Here is a 19845-nt window from a genome sequence, read left to right as displayed (position 1 = left end):
GGGGGGGGCTTTGCTCACTCTAATTATCCAGAAGACAGTTGTTATTAGAATACCGGTAGGAGTTGAGCGCAAGTCTTCTAATGGGGTACCTATTCTGGTGACAGCTGTCTAAGAAGGGATTGCCACTTTGGAGTGATTTCTCCTCACTTTGTGTTGTGTCCTCAGGGCAGGTAAGAGGAAATCTTTACAATAGAACACAGACGGAAAAAAACTGACTGCTATCGCTCAGAAGTTTGCTTAAATTAATGACATTCTGCTCATGGAAGACCTCACGGCCGCGCTCAAAGACAAGACTAAAGAGCAGTTTTCTGAGGCCTCCCGTCCCATTATCTTTGAGCCTGTTGGTGATCGACCAGACCCTGTCCTTGTTGGTGGTCCTACCTTCCAGGAAAAATGTTACTTTTTCTTTTACCTTTTGGCTTTTCTACTTTCTTTCTTTTCTTCTTTCTTCTACTTCTTTCTTCCCTTTCGTGTTTGCTTTGACTTATTTGCTTCTCACCCTTCCTAAAAAACATAAAATGGCAACTTCTGCACTTTATGCCACTGAATAGGAAGTCTTATCTGTCATAAGTGGATCAGGAGAGCAAACTCCCAGGAATGGTTCCCTTAAAGGAGAACTATGGGGTGAGTGAATTACACTCATCTGCATAGTTAGAGTCGACATGTGACATTGAAACGGTACCGCCGGAAAAAAAAACTTCACACCATAGTTCTTCTTTAACTGCTTTGTTTGTCACTTACTATAGCTGATATGACCATTACTTACTGATGTGTGTATATATACAGTATATTGTTGTACTGATATAAAGTTGTGCTGCTGGTAAGTGTTATTTTTACTGTTTGATGTCTTGTGCAGAGTGAAAATAAATAATTTATTTAAGGGTATGGAACCATTCCTTACTCTATCCAAAGATTTTGTTGTTGCTGAAGATACAATTTAGTGTACCTGGCATACCTGGCATATTATTTGGTGGTGGTGACACTATAACGATTGGTGCATGTCACGGTGGCAGTTTCAGAGAGGGCATAACTGAAGTTGGGTTAAGGAATGGTCAGATAGGTGTTAAGGAACAGAGACAATAGGGTTGATTTACTAGGCAAATAGGTTGATCACTTTGGAAGGGAATTTGCACTTTGTAGGTGAAGTTTCCATTTGGTTTAGTGAATGAGGTCAAGCTCTGCTGCCTTCCATCACCCAATCATGTACAAGTAAACATTCTGGTTTTTTTTATTTTTGCCCATGGTCCCTGTGTGTGTTGTAACATAGCCACCGTTTCAAACTTGCTCTTGTGATAGACTACAATCTTAACAAATTAGTAAACTAAACATGAGATTGTAGTCCATCACAGGAGTGAGCTTGGAGCGGTGACTACTTTACAACACACACAGGGACCATGGGGAAGAAAAGTAGCCACCCTCCAGAAGGAAGGACAGTGTCAGCACCAATTCAGAGATGAACAGTGCCAGCACCAATTCAGAGAGAGAAACTTTAAGACCTCTTTCACACGGGCGGTCTGATCGGATCTGCCTGCAATGTTAGTCTATGGGTAGCCATGTGCAAACAGATGGGCGTCCATTTACACCCGGTTACCCCGGACTTTGGCCAGGTTCAGAAAAACAAACTGATCATAGATCCGTTTCACCGGACCTCATCATGCCGGATGAGGGGTAATCTGATGTAAACAGACACCATTTGACAAGTAGAGGCAATTGTTGTATGAAATCTCAGGAATAGCAGAATGTGCACAAATGAAAACATTATTAGGTCGTTGCACATTTGGTTTGAATACCAAACTAACAGGTATAGCTATTCCAAACCATTCTCTACTAAGTATGTATTTATACATTGTTATGACAATATAGGATTAGATACAAGGTTGTGGTGAAGCTTTATATGTAATTGCAGTTAGTTCTGCTTGACATGTGGTATAAGCTTCTTAGGGTTACAGTAATTTACGAGTGCTAAGGACAAGAATCCAATTCCGGCTCATAATTGAGCATTTCTCAAAACTTTCTCAGGATATTTTGCTATTAGGAACTCACTTTTTACATGTCAAAGCTGATGTGTAGCCACACCATTAAAGTTACATTTGTGGTCGGGTATATATGCCGTATAATAGATATAGTGTGGGCTGAGTTGTGCTAATAAGCTAATGTGGCCTGAGGTGTGCCCATGGCCACGCTGTTAGGTATGCCTAAAAGGGGGCATACCAAATGAAAAGGTAATGTTATTTTAAGTTATAAAGAGGGGTGGCTGGGTGGGGACAAACCCTTCCCCTACAACGTCAGGCAGGAAAGGGAAGAGGAGGAGTTTAGATAGCCATAATCCCCTCCCACAAATACAGGTTAATAAATTAACCTTCATACTTATATTTTTGATGTCCAGTTATATTATAAAATGCATTTGTTATTTGTAAATTTCAAGGAATTGTATTTGAAATTACACTGTATGGCCAAAAGTTTGTGGACACCTGACCATTGCACCTATGTGGGCTTGTTGGACATCCCATTCACAATCCAAGGTTACTATATGTAGTCACACACCTTTGGAGCTATAATAACCAATTGGCAGCCAGACCGATTGGGCAGGAAATGAAGCTACTAAAAGGCAAATACATTAAAATGATGATTACCTTTTCAGGAAAAAATGTTATTCCAGCTCTTGGCCATTACATGTCATTTTCTGGATGGCTACAGTAAAGCTTCAAAGCTTTGCAAATACATTTAGCCAGCCTGTACCACAGCCAGGTTTGTGATCTTGATGAAGTTAGGCAACACCATTCAGCCACCTGCCCCATGGCTCTGATTTCACAATAAAGGGGAATCACACTGATGCAGTCATCAATCTTTCTTCCCCTTCTAAAAGCAGGTTCATAAAATAGACTTACATGACTGACAACGCAGTATCCCTAATTGGCTCAGAGTTCCATCAACTCCTATTCAATTGTGAGTGCTGCTGTGGTAGGGATTACGGGAAGGTGATTAAGGTGTCTATGCTAGTTTCTTCTTTCTATCTTCTTGGAGTTTAGCTTTAAAGAATGGATGCACTGATACCGATAGTAGTATCAGTATCGGTGCTAATACCAAATATTTGGGCGAGTACTACTACTCGCCCAAATGCTACAATACCTTCGCTGATACCGGAACTTCTGGTCAGGCGAAAATTTCCTCTAACCGGGAGTGCCATAGGGGAACATAGAAATGACTTCCCGGGCAATCAGGAGGCCGGGCTGCGAGTAATGACCTGCCTCCTAGCTTCCTGATTGTCTGGGAAGCTGGCTCCATACTGATTGGCTGGGCAGCCGGCTTTCCAGGCATTCAGCATCAAGCTGGCTCCTTGCTGATTGGCTGGGAAGCTGGCTTTCCTGCCAATCAGCTTCAAGCCTGCTTCCCGGCCAATCAGGAAGCCAGGAGGTGGGTCACTTTACAACCATTCTAGATGTGGTTGTGGTACTGGATGGAGTGCGCCTGGTAACTTTCAGTTTATTATCGCCAAAAAAGGTCAATGTACACATTAACATTCACAGAATATTGTGAATGAGCTTTCAAGACTGTAAACCTGGAAAAAGTATAATTTTCTGTATAGAAATAAAGGAGATAACATTCAGATTTGATATGCTGAGAATATAGTATTTGGCTATCACAATATGATCCTATGGCCAGGTGTTGCTATATATGAAGATGTGGGTTTGAGCCACTGGCAATAACAGAAACACAAAGAAAAAACATATGTGCCTTCCCTGGCATCATATATATCCTGACGACCAGGTCATGTCATTGCATGCCAGGCCTAATTCTGACTGATGGGAAAACATTTAAGTTTTTTCTGCTTCATCTATCACAGACATAATAAAAACAGTTTTTTTTTCATTTCACTTGTTTTATTTTCATGTAATTGATTGATTGCATATTGTTTGTAGCTAGGCCAGTGAACATGGCCACAAAACAAATCTGAAGAACTGGGGTTCATTAGGGTAAATGTGTTTTCATGCTTTGTGTCTGTTTTTAAAGCTTAACTCCTGACAAAACATTTTTGTTTTAGTTGTGCATAGAGCAAGGAACTATTAAAATAGGGGTAGGCAACCTTGGCACTCCAGCTGTGGTGGAACTACAAATCCCATCATGTGTCTGCCTCCGGAAGTCATGCCTGTGGCTGTCAGAGTCTTGCTATGCTTCATGGAATTTGTAGTTTCACTACAGTTAGTGTGCCGAGGTTGCCTACCCTGATGTTAAAACCATTGTTAGATTTGAATTGCTGCCTGGGACCCCACTGCTTAAAGTGGCACTACAGTTAGCAGTTAAACCTTAAAGATGCATTCAAGTACCCTAACTATTAACAAAAATGTATCTTATTTGTGTATCACTCGGCTGTAGATCCTCCAATCATCTCTAAATTGGTGCTGAGACTGTCCTACTTTCTGGAAGGTGGCTACTTCTGTTCTGCATGGTCCCTGTGTGTGTTGTAAAGTAGTTACAGCTCACTGTTGTCTCCTCTCCGCACTGCTCTCCATCCTGATCTCTGCCTGTCACAGGAGGCCGAGCGGTGCAGGAGGAGAGCTCAGCTTCTTGTGACACCACTGACACTACTCTCCTTCCCACCCCACTTAGCGTCCTGGCCGTTTCTCTCCTCCCTACTAGATGCTGCTATGTCAGAGAGGACACAGAGCAGCACCCAGCAGGGAGGAGAGACATTAGAAATGCGCCGCTTTTTCGGCCACAAATGGTGCTTTCTGCATTTTTCCCAAAGTACCATTTTCAGCTGATATGTTTTGGCGGCTACAATTTTGGTGCATCCCTATTTACTATATTTATAAATTATTTATATAGTACTGACAAATATTTCCCAAACACACTTACCAGCTAGCCTGCAAAAAACAAACAAAGACAAAAAACACAAATTATACTGTCTAACTATTCAAGGCTCCTCCATGTAGTGGTCCTACTCCATGAGAGCCTCCATCTCATCATCAGTGGAGTCATCTACTTGCAAATGGTCTGTGAACTGACTGTTGAAGATCAGTAGAGAAAGTGTGGACAAATGTATGAGCAGTGGCAGGGAAGCAGAGAATTCCCTTGTCATTGCTTTAGAATTGTCACAGAGCTGGACATTGAGTGAGAGATGTGGGTAGGGCAGGAAGCCGTAAACTTAGAAGAAAAAATACTTTGCTATAATAGAAAGCAAAACAAAGCTTCTGCTAAAAAGATAACAATAAGGTACAGGTGAAACTTGAATAATTAGAATATCGTGCAAAGTTCATTTATTTCACTAATGCAACTTAAAAGGTGAAACTAATATATGAGATAGACTCATTACATGCAAAGCAAGATAATTCAAGTGATTTGTCATAATTGTGATGATTATGGCTTACAGCTCATGAAAACCCTAAGAACCCCAAATCCACAACTTTAAAAAAGTATATTATTACATGCAATCAATAAAACAAGGATTGTACATAGAACAATATCGGACCTCTGAAAAGTACAAGCATGCATATGTACTCAGTACTTGGTTTGGGCCCCTTTTGCAGCACTTACTGCAATTACTTTTGCACGATATTCTAATTATTCGAGTTTCACCTGTATAATGCACTTTGAAAGTGTAAGTTGAAGCACAAATTAAAAAACGCACCACTGGAGGAGGAGGGAGAGGACTGAACCAAAAACCCATGGATGCGGGCTATTTGGGGTGTGGAGGGGTGGGGGGTGTTAGAAAACCTGGAGCTGGGCTTTAAGTGGAGAGACTGAAAGTGGTGCCAAGCAAAGACACAGAAAACCTCAATATTTTCTGAGGCCTGGATTGCACTACTACAGACTGTCCTGACATCAGCATTGCCCTGATTTAAAATACTGAAGGGCAGTGAGATCACCTAGCATATAGGAAGGAGGATGAAATAGGTGCCTCTGCTTGCAAGAGACTTCCTAGGATGGCACTTTATAGGAAAATTGTATATCCTGTGGCAAAATGAACAGTAAAGCCAGAAAAAATGTCATGCAGCTACAATACAGTCAACAATGTTGTGTGCCTAGAGCTATAACGTAAATCTATCAAAATCCCGGGCAATTCAAACATATGCTTAGGCAAAGGCTACCTTCAGTGATAACTGCATATCATAATGAGATCAGAAGACTTAAACTGCAAAGATATATAAGGCTTAACTTTTCCTGTAAAAGTCTAGCTTGGCCACACCATGTCACATTTCTTGAGACCCCTGTCTGGTCAATCAGCTGTCAGTGATGTTAGATGACCAGTACTGAGACTTGGGAAGGATGAGAGGGAGAAACAAGCTTAAAATATAACCAAAAACAAATTAATGATTTAGATCTGGATAGAGAGGTGAAAGGTTAGAACCACTGTCTGTTTTGTTTATTGCTGTTTATGCCCCTGTTAAGGATACTCACTCTAACTGTCCTGAACACTAATGTCCTTGGGAGTGACAGTGAGGGTAAATCCAAAATTTTGAGCTGCTACCACAACAGGAATAGAGGGGGATCTTCAAAAGAGGACACTTGTTCCCCTGATAGCTGTATAAGAGGGGTTTCCTCCACATTGGGAAGATATCCTCTCAGTTCTTGATCAGTCTGAAGGAAAGGAAGTGGAGGGAAATCTTCCTAAAAGAACACAGGTGGCAAAAAAAAATAAAAAATCCCGATAGTGTTGTGGCAGGTTTTAACCCTCCTCTACTCTAATTAAAATGACAAAAAATAGTTTTGGCTTTAGATATAACTAACATTTACAGGAAAAGATTTTCATCTAATTTTATTACTCTATATCTTTTGATCATTATGGCATGTAGTTTTCACTGTAATCTCTGTTTATGCATTTTGTCATCATATAATCTGTTTGAATTGTCCAGGCTTGTGACAGGTTTACTTTATGAAGAATTTACGTAAAAAACCCCCAACATATTGTTAATGTGATGCGGCTTTTTCACCTCATTATTTATGTTCAGTGTCCATTTCTAGCACTCCCTTAGTTTTGTTCGATATGAAAAGAAAACACTGGCTCTCACCACTTAGACCACTTTAAAAGCCCCTTCAACATGCAAAATGTGAACAGCATCCCACCCAAAGTCTGACAGACAAAATGTCTTCACACGGGAAGGAAACTGAGCACAGGATTTAATGAAAAACAGGCCGACAACCCAAGTCGTTTATTTGAACTTGTCCAAGTGAAAAATGTCTAAGGTTTCAGCACTGGAAGCGGAGAGTAGGAGAGGAAAAGCCCTCAGTAGGCTGGAATCTTTCTGATGTGTCTGATGGATTTTGTTTTGAGAGTCTGTCGTTGGACTTTTTTAAAGTCCAGGCTTGGAGATGAGTGAAGGGGTTAACTTATCCCACTCTTTGATGCAGGAATGTCATATGTTTGAAGTGAGGCCGGGTCACAGATGAAATGGTTCTAAGCTGTCTAGCAACTCACTGCTTGACCTTTCTGCTCCCAAAGGCAAGGCCTTTACGTTTGGCTTGTTGGCCTAGGCCTAGTCTAGTGGGACATATCCTATGTAAATATAAGGATGAGTGTTGAAATATATTTATATGGGTAATTGAGAAGCAGCTGTTAAAAGTGAATAGAATTTTTGGAAAATTTACTATGGGCTTCAGAGAAGCAAGCTGCGCCCATAAGTAGAGAATTTTTATGCTTTTGTATAAGATAGGTCAGCGTTTCTCAACCTTTTTTTAGTCACTGCACCCTTTAAAAGTATGCAAAATCTCGAGCACCCCAGTCTAAAGTGACATGAATTTGAAGGGCAACCCCATGCAAAACACAATAAAGCAGGTTTCCCCCATCACATCAAAGTGCCCTACTCAAATCAAGATTCCCTCTTCACATCAGAGTCACCCTTTGCATCAGTAGTGTCTCTTCACATAAGGAGCTCCCCTTTCACATTAGAAGACCCAATTTTATATCAGAGTCTCCTTTTTCACATCAGAGTTTCCTCTTTCACATCAGGAGCCCCCTTCACATCAGTCTTCATTCTCCCTTCATATCACAGTCCCACTACCCCAAAGTTTTGAGGCACCCCTAAGGAGGCCAGGAGGCACACCAATGTGTCATGGTGCCCTGGTTGTGAAAGGCTGAGATAGATCATAATTCTATTATATATGAATACAGTATATCTATATAAATAATATATAGATTGAATATTTTTTTTAGATTATTGAAAAGCAGATTTAACCAGTCAACAAATTTTTTGGAAAATGTGTTATTGACTTGAGAGTAGCATGCTCTTTTGCTTGTTCCTTAAAGGGCAAGCCTACCTTCAGACAAAGTATCCTTTGCCACTCTTCCTCACATACCTGAATAGGACAGCTGTAGACTTCCCAGGTATTGACATCACGACTGAAGATCCTCAGGAGGTGCCCATATACAAGTCTTTAAGCGCTCACTGAGTAGGCACTGCCAACAGTAAAGAAAATGTCAGCACACTGTGGCTGTCAGACTCAGATAAGTTAGCAGATGGAGAGGATTGGGTAGTTTGGGTCAGGAAAGCTAGTGAAGTTGGGTAAGTGTACTCTGTAAATGTACACTTACTTTTTTTTTTTTATGCATTGGATAGCGTGTGATTACATAGCAGCAGCATTTTTTCATGTCTTGGGCCCAAGTTTAGCCAGGGCCTTACCTTCTGTGTGTAAAGTACCTGTTTATTTATACATTTACATGTCGAGACAAGATGCCATTCAGTGAGGTGAACTCTCCCACCATATAATATATCTGCTTGCACACAGTGCTACCTGGCTGCCATTCTTATCAGTGTAGTATGAGAAGAGTTGCGATTTCTAAGACATCTAGCTTAAAGTGACACTAAACTCAGGAGTTAAACCTTATAAATACATTCAAGTACCTTAATGGAGAACTATGAGGTGAGTGCTTTTCACTCACCTCATAGTTCTAGCCGACCTGTGACAATGAGATTGTCACAGGTCGGCTCAGTAGATTGGGAGGTGAGCGAACACATACCGGCGTTCGCTCACCTCTCGATCTTGTCACGGCTCTCTGCCGTGACAGGGGAGGGGCTGGATTCCCCCCTCCCCGCTCCCATCCTCCAGCGCTGACTGGCGGAACGGACGGGGGAGGGGGCGGGTACAGCTGGCTCTGCCTCTAGATAGGCAGAGCCAGCTGTCAGTCACGCAGCTGGGCGGATCCAGACATAATTGTCGGGATCCGCTTCAGCTGCGGCGTCCTAGTATACCGCGAGCAGCAGCTTGCGGTATACTGCAGCGTCTCAGTATACCGCGAGCTACAGGGTGACGGGAGGACGCTAGTTTGTGTCCTCCCGTTACCCTAAGGAGAACTATGGGGAAAAGCCTTAACCACATAGTTCTCCTTTAACTATTGATAAAAATGTATCTTATTTGTGTATCACTCAACTGTAGATCCCCAAACATCTCTGAACTGGTGCTGACACTGTCCTTCCTTCTGGAGGGTGGCTACTTTTGTTCACCATGGTCCCTGTGTGTGTTGTAAAGTAGCCACCGCTCCAAGCTCGCTTCCGTGATGGACTACAATCTCAATACAAATTATTAAACTAAGCATGAGACTGTAATCCATCAAAGGAGTGAGCTTTGAGCGCTGGCAACTTGACTAGGGTACTAAAGAAGTCTTATACATAAATACTGATGCCACAATCATCCACACTCCCATGACTCCTTTGAAATAACAAAGCAAGACACCAATTGGAATTGATGGACTACAATCTCATGTATAGTTTACTAATTTGTTTTGAGATTGTTCAGAAGGCAGCAATAAGGAGGCTGTATTCTTATTCCATTGCAGCAGCCTTGGAGTGGTATTGAGTTCCAACAAAATAAAAGGAGTGACTGAAGGTTGGGTGGTAAGAGGACATTATGTGGTGTCATATGTTTAGATTTCTATTTACTATCACTACACATTTGCATTTACATGGACAGTCAGGTATATGGAGCACATATTGCTATGTTTATGGTACATTTTTAATACAGGAAGGACAGTGTTACTTTAATAGGACTCTTTTTACACACTTTTTTCCTAAAATGACTACCAATCCCCATCTGAGAATTGTGGGAAAAAAGGATATATTTATTGTGGTTTGGTGTATGTTACTCGTGTGTCTATAAAGAAAACGTTGTATATGTTCTCAGCCCCCATGTGATTAAGCTTCTGGTTTCTAAAATATATGGTTTTGCTGTACACCACAAACTGCATCATGCCATGTAAAATGGTCAAATCTGCATTCCCTGATCTCTTAAAATGGGTCAGAAGTGTAATGAGGCAATAAGAGGATTTGCAAAGTATCTGATTTCAGAATGAGACTTCATCCAAGTTCTCTTATCTGCAAACAGAAAGCCAATGCCAAACCAACAATGAGTACTGGCAAATACCACAAGTATGAGTTTCCAATGATATTTACTTTGCAGCTGCTTTCAGGCTGGAAAGGGGAACATAGAGCAGTGTTAGATCTATGACCACACTTAGCACAAGTGGCTACATTCTAATCTGTGCTGGGCAGACCATTTCCCCTTGTAGCATAATATTGATCTGAGCTTTATCTGTCTGGATCCTGGTAGAAGCCTGAAGTTGAAAGAAAAAAAAAAGATAAATTGTCGCTCTGTTTTCACAAGGTTAAGGTTATTTTTTCTTTGAAAGGTGAATTATGCACTATGGTCAGTGCTGTTTGAGAAAGCAATTAACATGCCATCCTGTACTTCTGGATGCCATAGTGATAAGCTTAACCCCTCCTGGTCCCTACCTGTGGACACATGTGAAACATTCTATAATGCAAAGTTAGTATTCTTCTACTATCCATGCTGAGACAGGGGCTGGAGAGGTGCACGGGGGAAAGGGGGTAATTATGCAGATTACTCTGGTAGAGCCCTTATTCTTATAGTGAACCTAAAGAGGTCAGGGATGGCTTGGCTTAATGTTCTTAAACTGCTTGCTAGTTGTCCGTAGTTGGGACAAGCAGTATAAGAACTTTAAACCAAGCCATCCCTGACCTCTTTAGGTGCTTTTAATGTGAAGTTATTAATGTTCAGAGATCCTCAAAGCTTAGACACAAAGCCTCGAGTCATAGACCCCTATAACTGGAATATATGCAAAAGCCCTTGCAAGTTGCGAGGCTTAGACAAACCTGCTGGAAGGGATGGTCACAGGAAGGTTTGATGATGCCATGAGGGTGCTGTATATAGACCAGTTGTTAATTCATGCTGTAATACACCATATCCAATCTTGCAATATGCCTGGATGGAAAGGAGTTATATATCATATTCTAAACACCTGACTGATCCTCCACACACATTTATTTCATCTGATATATATTTGCAAAAAAAGAAATTCAACTATTTTAACAGAAACTGTTGTGCTTCACTGTTGGGCTAGGCATGGGCCTTTGAGTGCTTTATAGTAAATACAAATCTGATTACATTAGGTTTTTCCTTCTCACTTTTCCCGTACCCTGTGCTTCAAAACAGACTGTTTACCCAGGGTGCCCGCTCACTAATCAACTCTCCAGTCAGCAGCTAATAGAAAGAGGCTTTTTCAGCATTTTCCTGCTTCTGTGACAGAGTTGCCTTTCATCAGAAGCAGAGAGGGTGGAGGCCAAGGGAAGGGGGCAGCCCGCTTCAGGGTTCCTAAAATAACATTCAGTGCCAAAGTTATTCATAAACTTTTCAGAGCGTCCCCTGCACACAATGGAACCGTGCAAGTGCTCAGCCTGTATCATTTCATGCACTGCTGATGATAAGCAAGAAAAAAATATATTAGACCGATGTATACAGCAATAGAACCAATTACTAGGAATCGCTACAGCTCCAATAAAGTGCCCTGTGAAAACAACAGTTATGTTTTATTTTAACTGGAGGAAGTCTCAGCAATGGGTCATTTACAATACTAATTCATCAGGCAACAATAGCTCATTGTACTTGTATAGTAACTGGAGCCGTATGGCTTGCATTTTGGTATATAGGGTAACCTTTAGGAGACTTCCTGCAGTCCGCTCTGCAGAGCTAATTAAAGCAGACCTTCACTCCCCAAAAAAAAAAATCACTTTTCCCCATTGGATTCTTCCCTCTCCACAATTTGGAAATACAATTTTTTTTTATTTATTTCAATTTGTTTACACTGTAAATGACACTCTCATGCATTTTACTGAATGGCAATGTTTAACTGAAATGTCTATGGGTGCAGTATCTTCTGCAAGTGTTCTCAGTGCTTAACATCCATTGGACGTTTTATGAAATGTACAGGTTGTGTTAAGGGCTAAACATTCAGACAAAACCTGTGCCCAGGTGCCCAGGTAGCCACTCTTCATAGCAAAATGTGGAAGAGCTAGACACACACACTAGTACAGTGTTAACAGGGGAGGACTGACCTGGGCACTTGTCCCTTGGGCCAATACTAATAAGATATGTTGGGCTGTTGTCCCTAAATGAAAATACTCCACCATTCAGACATACATGAAACTGTGACCCACGGTCAGTGATATACGGTGGGCATTCTATGGATCCCAGCTCCCCATTGAAAAATGTAACCACAGCATCTGGGGGAAGTCTTCCAGCTCTAACTTCCTCTGTGGCTCTAAAATGTAATGTGAACCAATGCCAAGAACAAAGGAAGCTTATGCTCCAGTACATGAAGAGGTGTGTCATTATAAACGATGTTCTTTAGGAACACCCACCTTTCTCCATGTCCCCAATCAATATGACACTATGTAAAACTTTCTGCGGTACACATTCTTTAGCCCACAAAAATCTGTTCCTACTATGTAAGGGTCAGTTGCTTGTGTTTACTTCCGAGGTTAAAAGGTCCCAGTCCTCCCCTGAGTATTAAGCACCTGCTGGTATAAGCTTTTGAGAAATAAAAGCAAAGATAATATTGCCCTAACCATATACCCAATTTTCTTACCATAATTTTTCATGTATAAGGCCCATTGTGCCCCCTGGCTTGGTCATTCTTCAATGTGATTGAACTACAAGAAATTAAAAGACATATAAAGAAGTGATTGTTACTTGGCTCAGTACGCAACTTTTTAATTGACCTTGGAGTTGAGTTTCTGGGTGAAGACATAAAAGCAGCAGTGTATTTCTGTCTGAATTACAGGGCTCATAGCAGTAGTTCTCACAGTGTGAAAATACTGTTAATGGCTCACACCTGGACATGTATTATAGTTCATATTGGCTAAGCTCCTTCTTTGCAGAGTTCATGTGCCAAGGAGCCTAATCCTTCATACATGTAACTAGCACTGAAGGGAGCCGGGACAGCATTTTTTCATAGAAAGTAAAGACATTTAGACAGTTCATTGTTGTTCATTAAGGCCTTGTTCACACCAGATGAACAAAATGCTGCAAGCACTATTTTGATCGGACCAAACTGTAGGCATAATGTGCCTTGCGATCCCGTGCGGCCGATCGCGTTGCTGCCGGAGGGCGTGGCTATGGTGTTATTCACTTCAATGGACTGCTACGCCCCCTACTGCCCCACAACATTGTGAGTCGTCCGCAATGCAGTGTGTTCTGGCCAGAATTGGGCCGGAATGCACTGCATCTGGTGTGAACGAGCCCTTAGCCATCCTACCAAGACTCTTAACACAGTCTTTTTTAAGCTGGACTTTTATACAATATAATGATTACTATTAGGGATGTTCAGATACCAAGTACCGTACTTGGTACAAGTACAGAAACTATTCCAGCTCCAAGACTAGAGAAAAGCTCAAAGGCAGCTTTCATGTTTAAGGAGCATTGGCTACGGGGCTGCTGGGATTTGTGCATCCCTGTTCTAATTATTTGTTTTATATATCTATATATTAGGGATGCACAATACCATTTTCCAGACCAAGTAAAAGCACTGATACTTGTCCAAGTACTCACAGATACAAATACTGATACATTTTTCTTTAGTGTCATGTGACAGTTTTTCAAAACATACTAATTATTTCAGGACAGTGGTGGAGCGCCAGCGCCCGTTCCCAGTATCGGCACTGGTATCTGGACTGCTACTTGAACATCCCTAATTACTATAAAAAGTTGTCTTTCAAACATGACAGTTGCATAGATATTTGGGGGAGGAGAGTGGTGGGATACCCTCTGCCTTTCTGCCCTTATCAGCATACATGCTCTGGGTCAGTGACTCAAAGTATTGAAGCCAGAAGACCAGCTTGACAGCCAAAAAAAAATAAATCAATTTTCATAGGCGAGCAGTGGTAGCTTCTTCTTCTTACTTCTTCTTTACAGGTTTCATGCTATTCATACTGCAGTCTTCCCCTATTATTCTAGGTTGCTGTATATAAAATAATAATCTGCACTGACATAAACAGCCACATCTGTAGATGTGGCATACAATCCACTCTAATAACTGATCCTGTCTGCTAATTAGTACTGCTAACTGCTCAATCTGCTAATTGATATTGCTCAGACAGTTGGCAAAAACCTCTGCATCCGTGGCTCCTTATTAACTGGTCAGAATCAAGAGACTTTTACAGTTCTCTGCAAATATGCTCAACATGTATCAAATTTGGGGTTTTTGTGGAATGTTTGGAATCGCTCTGTGCTCTGTGCACTGACCAGTCGTATCCTGGTTTGCCTCCAAACCATCTTGGAATTAAAGTTTATGTCTGCCAATAAAACAAAGTAACATTGTTAGAGGGATCCAGCACAGACATATAGGACATCAGGGTCATTGTGAGAAAATATGCTGTGGTTTTCATTTTATGGAACCAGAGCTATCAGTGAGCAGTCATTTCAGTTAGAATGTATTAAGATATAATACTGTAGATGGAAGACATTTGCCGGGAAATTATACTTTTTTATTTATGTATGTGGTTTGTTTTACCTAAAGCAGATTGCAAATTGCTTACATATAGTTAGCGAGACTAAACAAAATGCAGGTCTGTGGTTATTTTATAAGCCTCCTAATCAGTACTATCCAGAGCAGGACAACCATCAAAAGTCATGCCAGGAATACTCCAGGGATCCAACAAAAGGTAGACTACCAACTAGAAAGCTGCAAAGACCAAAGAAAGACTGCTCAAGCATAGATACATTTTGTCTTGGGCATCCCAAATTTAATCTGATATGGCTACAAAACAAATCTGTACAATCTGGTTCTTTGGCTTCCCTGTCAAAAATCATTCAAGGGTAATGAAGAAAAAAATCACATTATGTCTATACCTGTGCTAATGCAGTATTTATGACATTGAAAGCCCCTAGACCTTTAAGGAAAGGGAGCATTGACTACTGGAATCCTGCAGAGAGGGGGGAAATTGTAGCATAAATTCCCCTCCCTCCCTGTAGGCATCTTCTTATTGGCTAATTTCGGAGAGAAGAGGAGATACAGCAAGCTGGTAAAAAGGCTGAGGGGTGGGCACACTGGCTTCTTAGGAACTGTCCAGCAAGCCGAAACGTGCCCACCTGCCCTCTCTACATTAAGTTTGTCATAGCTTTGTTGTCAGTTTTCACCTTTGCAGCTTTACCGGTTACGACTATATGCTTTCCAAGATCCTTGACTGTTGGATGCATGTCTGAAACATAAGGAGAAGACAGGTGTTCTAGTCTATGTTATAAGGTTATGATATTATTGGAAAATTAGAAGAGTTTTGTCCCGCGTAAAGCGCTCGTCAGGGGGTCGGTGGGGAAAAGGAAAAGGATACTCAGTGTGATGATGCGTGGGAGCACCGATCGGAACGAAAGGGGTCTTGAAAAAGAAGGGTTACCCTTCGAAACGCGTCGCCAGCCACAGCTCACCACGGCCTGCACATTGACGAGTGTTCCTAACACTCCTTTTCCACACGGGCACGGTGTAGGCACCTGCTCACGGACACTGCGCTCCACCGCCCGTTCCGCCACAGCTCCTGACAGCCTGTGACACACGGCTCTCGCTGACATCAGTCCACCATCCCCATCGGGATCACACCTCCGCTCCGATTGGTCAACATTAGACTCCGTCACCCTCCCCCTGGCAGCACTTCCGTCAACAGCCATTCACTGTGACATCCCGGCAGCTCCTCTGCCCCGCGGCTCCCAGGCTTAGCACTGGCCGTCCCTCGGCTCTCCCGTCGACATCAGATCACCCTGCAGCTCCAGCCACCAGAAGCTACCATCAGGACCCCGAGGACAACAGCCACCCAGAAGATCACCCCATCATCATCCTGGCTAAACACCAACCTTGCCGTCGTCGCTGACATCATGCCTCCTCCATCCCAACGGTGAGTCTCAGAAGTCCACCCCCCCTTTTGCCTACCAAAATAACCTCACCCCCGTTCCTTCTACCCTTGTGTCCCCAACCACACTACCGGACACGAGGAACCAAAGCCATCAAACAGAGAAGGGGACCGAATCCACCGCTCGACTTCACCGCTTCACCCCACCCTAGGGGCCACACGTTTACGCTCACCCAGCTACAGGTGAGACCATTACCTTTCTTTCCTGCCACATCGAACCACATTTATTGCGCCAGGTAGTGGCGCTTCCGTCTCTTCCAATTTATGATATTATTGGGTACCCACAATTTATCTATGTCTGGTACAAATTTATGTCAAACTTAAAAAGAGTTGTTCATGGATTATGATGTTTGCAAACAATAAAGCTGTGGCCTTGCCCTTCCAGATTTATTGTTGTATGGTACCTTAATTTGGTGGGGGGACGGCAGGGGTTAAAATTCACAAGTTATAAGGTAATTGTTGTATCGGAAGAGCTATGATTATCAGCAGTTATAAGTATACACTAGACCAGGGCTCAAAATTTCAGGTCCTGAGCTACTAGCCAGGCCTTAAGAGTTACTCGCCACTAGTTGCCCCACCTAACCCCTACCCTGCCCCGGCCTTAACTCCGCCCCTAAACACGCCCTCTTAAATGATCTTATGATAATTCTTATCTTATGATAGTTGCTGCTTGTAATCGGCAGATTAGTGATTCCTGCTGCAGGAAAACGCAAGTTCCTGACACAGGAATCCCTAATCACACCTGAAATATGTGTAAATTGGGGCCTAATATACACATAGACTAAAACACATTTTCAACCCCCCGAGCCCCCTCACCTGTTCATGTCTTTGCAGGGAGGAGGCTGTGAGGAGGATCGATCCCTGGTGATCTAGGGGTGATTAGTGAGGTCTACAGACCTAACTAATACATCCTTTCTTTCGGACGGAGCTCAGAAGTGTCAGAGCTCCGGCCGAAGGAAGCCGGAGCTGACAGGAGCAGCTCTGCGGTCTGCATCTAACACAGATGCAGACCGTAGAGCTTCTCCCGCAAGTCAGGTACGCGGTCTGTGACCGCATGCCTGACATGTCAGCTGGCTGCGGGCCACATAGTACTGGTTCACGGGCCGGAGTTGTTCCGCGAACCGGTACCTGGAGACCCAAATTTCCACTCGCCCTCACTTTATTTTTACTCTCCAGATGCGAGCAGGCGAGTGGAAATTTTGAGCCCTGCACTAGATGACATGCAATCTGATTGGAGGCAAATTAGCACTGTTAGTGCAGGTACACCATGTTCATTATGCAGCTGATTCATCAGATAGGTTCAGGCATCCAAGTAAGTATTTAAGTGTGAAATTGAGGCAGCTGCGTTTCTTGTGCTGAAATTAGATGATCATTTTTTGGGGTGTTAGTTTTTTAAGTTTGGGGTTTATTGTTTTATTATTTGAGGGAGGTATATTTAATTGTAATATAATCTTACTAGTGTCCTTTTTGGGGGTCAGCAGCATGAACTTGTTCCGGACACAGGTCAAGCTACCCTTTATTCGCAGCACATCACCACATACCTGTGTGGTAAAGTTTAGTGCACCAAATCACCACATCCTCGACCCACCTTTTTGCTGTAGCTGCTGATAAAGTTAGGCAATTCCTTGTTTTAAAATGTCATGCTGGCAGAAGTTTTGCACACACAGCTAGTAGGGGGTGAGCAATCTCTGCATCTGCACCTTCTAGAAGAGGTACTGCCGAAGAATCTGTTTACTGCAGGATCCCCTCTCATGTCCAACGTGTCTTAGATTGCAGAAAGGAGGAGTAGTGGTTGCGGTGGCTGCCTCAGAAGTAAAGAAGTGTAGACACAATCTCGGCTGCTACAGTAACCTGGATTGTGTTTTAAGACCCATGCTGCCACCGACGTGTAACATAAGTCGGTAGCAGAGAAAGTGTTAATAGCATCTCTCAAGCATGTAATTGAAAGGATCAGGGTTTTTCCTGTGTTGCCCACAAAGTCGCATGCTCTTCCTTATGTACTTCATTTTTTTTTTTAATGTTTGCATTGCTACATGACCTTCATGGCAGTGCCCAGCTCCCCATGCCCTTTGACCATTCCTTGCCTACTACCTTGAAAATGACCAGAACTAATTTTCAATACAATGGGGCTCGGATTAAATTTCTTTAGTACCTCATACTTTATGATTGGTTTGATAAATGACTTGCAACCCAAACTCAGGCTGATTCACTTATCCCTACAAGCTCAGGTGTTTCCAGTAAAAGGGTATTGTTAATGCTTTAGCGTACAAAGGCATTTTAGAAACGTGTGTGTTTTAGAAAACCCATTTTCTTTTCCATTATGAGTGGCACAAGGCCAACTCCATAAAGATATGGTTTCATGAGTTTGGTGTGGAAGAACTCAATTGGCCCACACAGAGCCCTGGCCTCAACTCGATTGAACACCTTTGGGATAAATTGGAACACAAGCTGTGAGCCAGATCTTTTTCAACATCACTACCTGCCGCACAAATTCTCTTTTGGCTGAATGGGTGCAAATTCCCACAGAGTCCAAATTGTTTTGGAAAGCCTCCAGGCTGTTATAGCCACTAAGGAGGGGGAACTGTGGATTAATGGCCATGGTTTTGTATTGGGATGTCCAACAAGTACATTCAGATGTGATGGTCGAGTGTCGATAAAAATTTGGCCATATAGAGTACCTTTGAGGTGTTTTATGGATTTGTCCAACAAGGATTGGACCACAAATCTTCCCCCATGCATTGTTTTCTGAGTTGGCTAAAAGCCTGTAATGCAAGCATTACTAAATTCTAGGTTTGAGCCCCTGCTTGCATATTAACAGCCACATATATAATTTATAAGAGGGAAATTATATTCTGATTATACTTTATTGTAACTGAAATACATACGTTAAATTTGAATTTAGAAATATTTCCAAGTTGTAAACTTTTTGGGATGGTAAAGCCATTGTCTTATTTCACATTTCCACTATTATTACAAGGCCATTCTATGTCTGGACTTTGTTTAACATTGAGCTGAGCGTCCCAAGGTGCATTTCAGAGAGTGAAAGTGGCTTTATTTCAAGACAGTCCCTATTCTCTTTATGTCTGAGAGTAATTAGGGAAAGGATTAGAGCAAACAGATTGAATGGTCCATATGGGATTCCATGTTAGCTTGAACACATCGTGATTATATCAGCTAGAAGGAAGTTAACCATTGTGAACAATGCCTTGACTCTTTTTCAACTTCCTGAACAGACTCACTTAAAGTCACGGAGCCACGGGTGGGATGTGTGAAGTTCTCACCACTGGCCCGTTATAGGGAAACATCAACTTCATCTGTTTGTTTTTATTGTAAGGTTAATTAATAAAGCAAACAAGTTGTTACTTAGGCTTAACAAACAAGGTGTTGGAAGAATTACCATTAGGCGCTATTAAAGGGACTAGAAAAATGAGCTAAGCCAAGAGACTCAAGGCTGGTGATTAGCATTAATTTTACATTCTGTGAACAATTTCCAACTTTTTTGTTAGGTTTTTTTTTTCTTTATTCTGAAGTCTTAAGACTTATATTTATATAGTTATATCTTATATTTATATATTTATATCCTATATATATATATACTTATATATCTTACATTTATATATTTATATCCTATATATAAATAGAGGGTGCAGGCAAGTAT

Source organism: Nanorana parkeri, unplaced genomic scaffold (genome assembly GCF_000935625.1).
Source record: "Nanorana parkeri isolate BGI_ZX_2015 unplaced genomic scaffold, ASM93562v1 scaffold203, whole genome shotgun sequence".
Lineage (NCBI taxonomy): Eukaryota > Metazoa > Chordata > Amphibia > Anura > Dicroglossidae > Nanorana > Nanorana parkeri.
The sequence above is the reverse complement of the archived record's forward strand: the minus strand, read 5'-3'. Positions refer to the sequence as shown.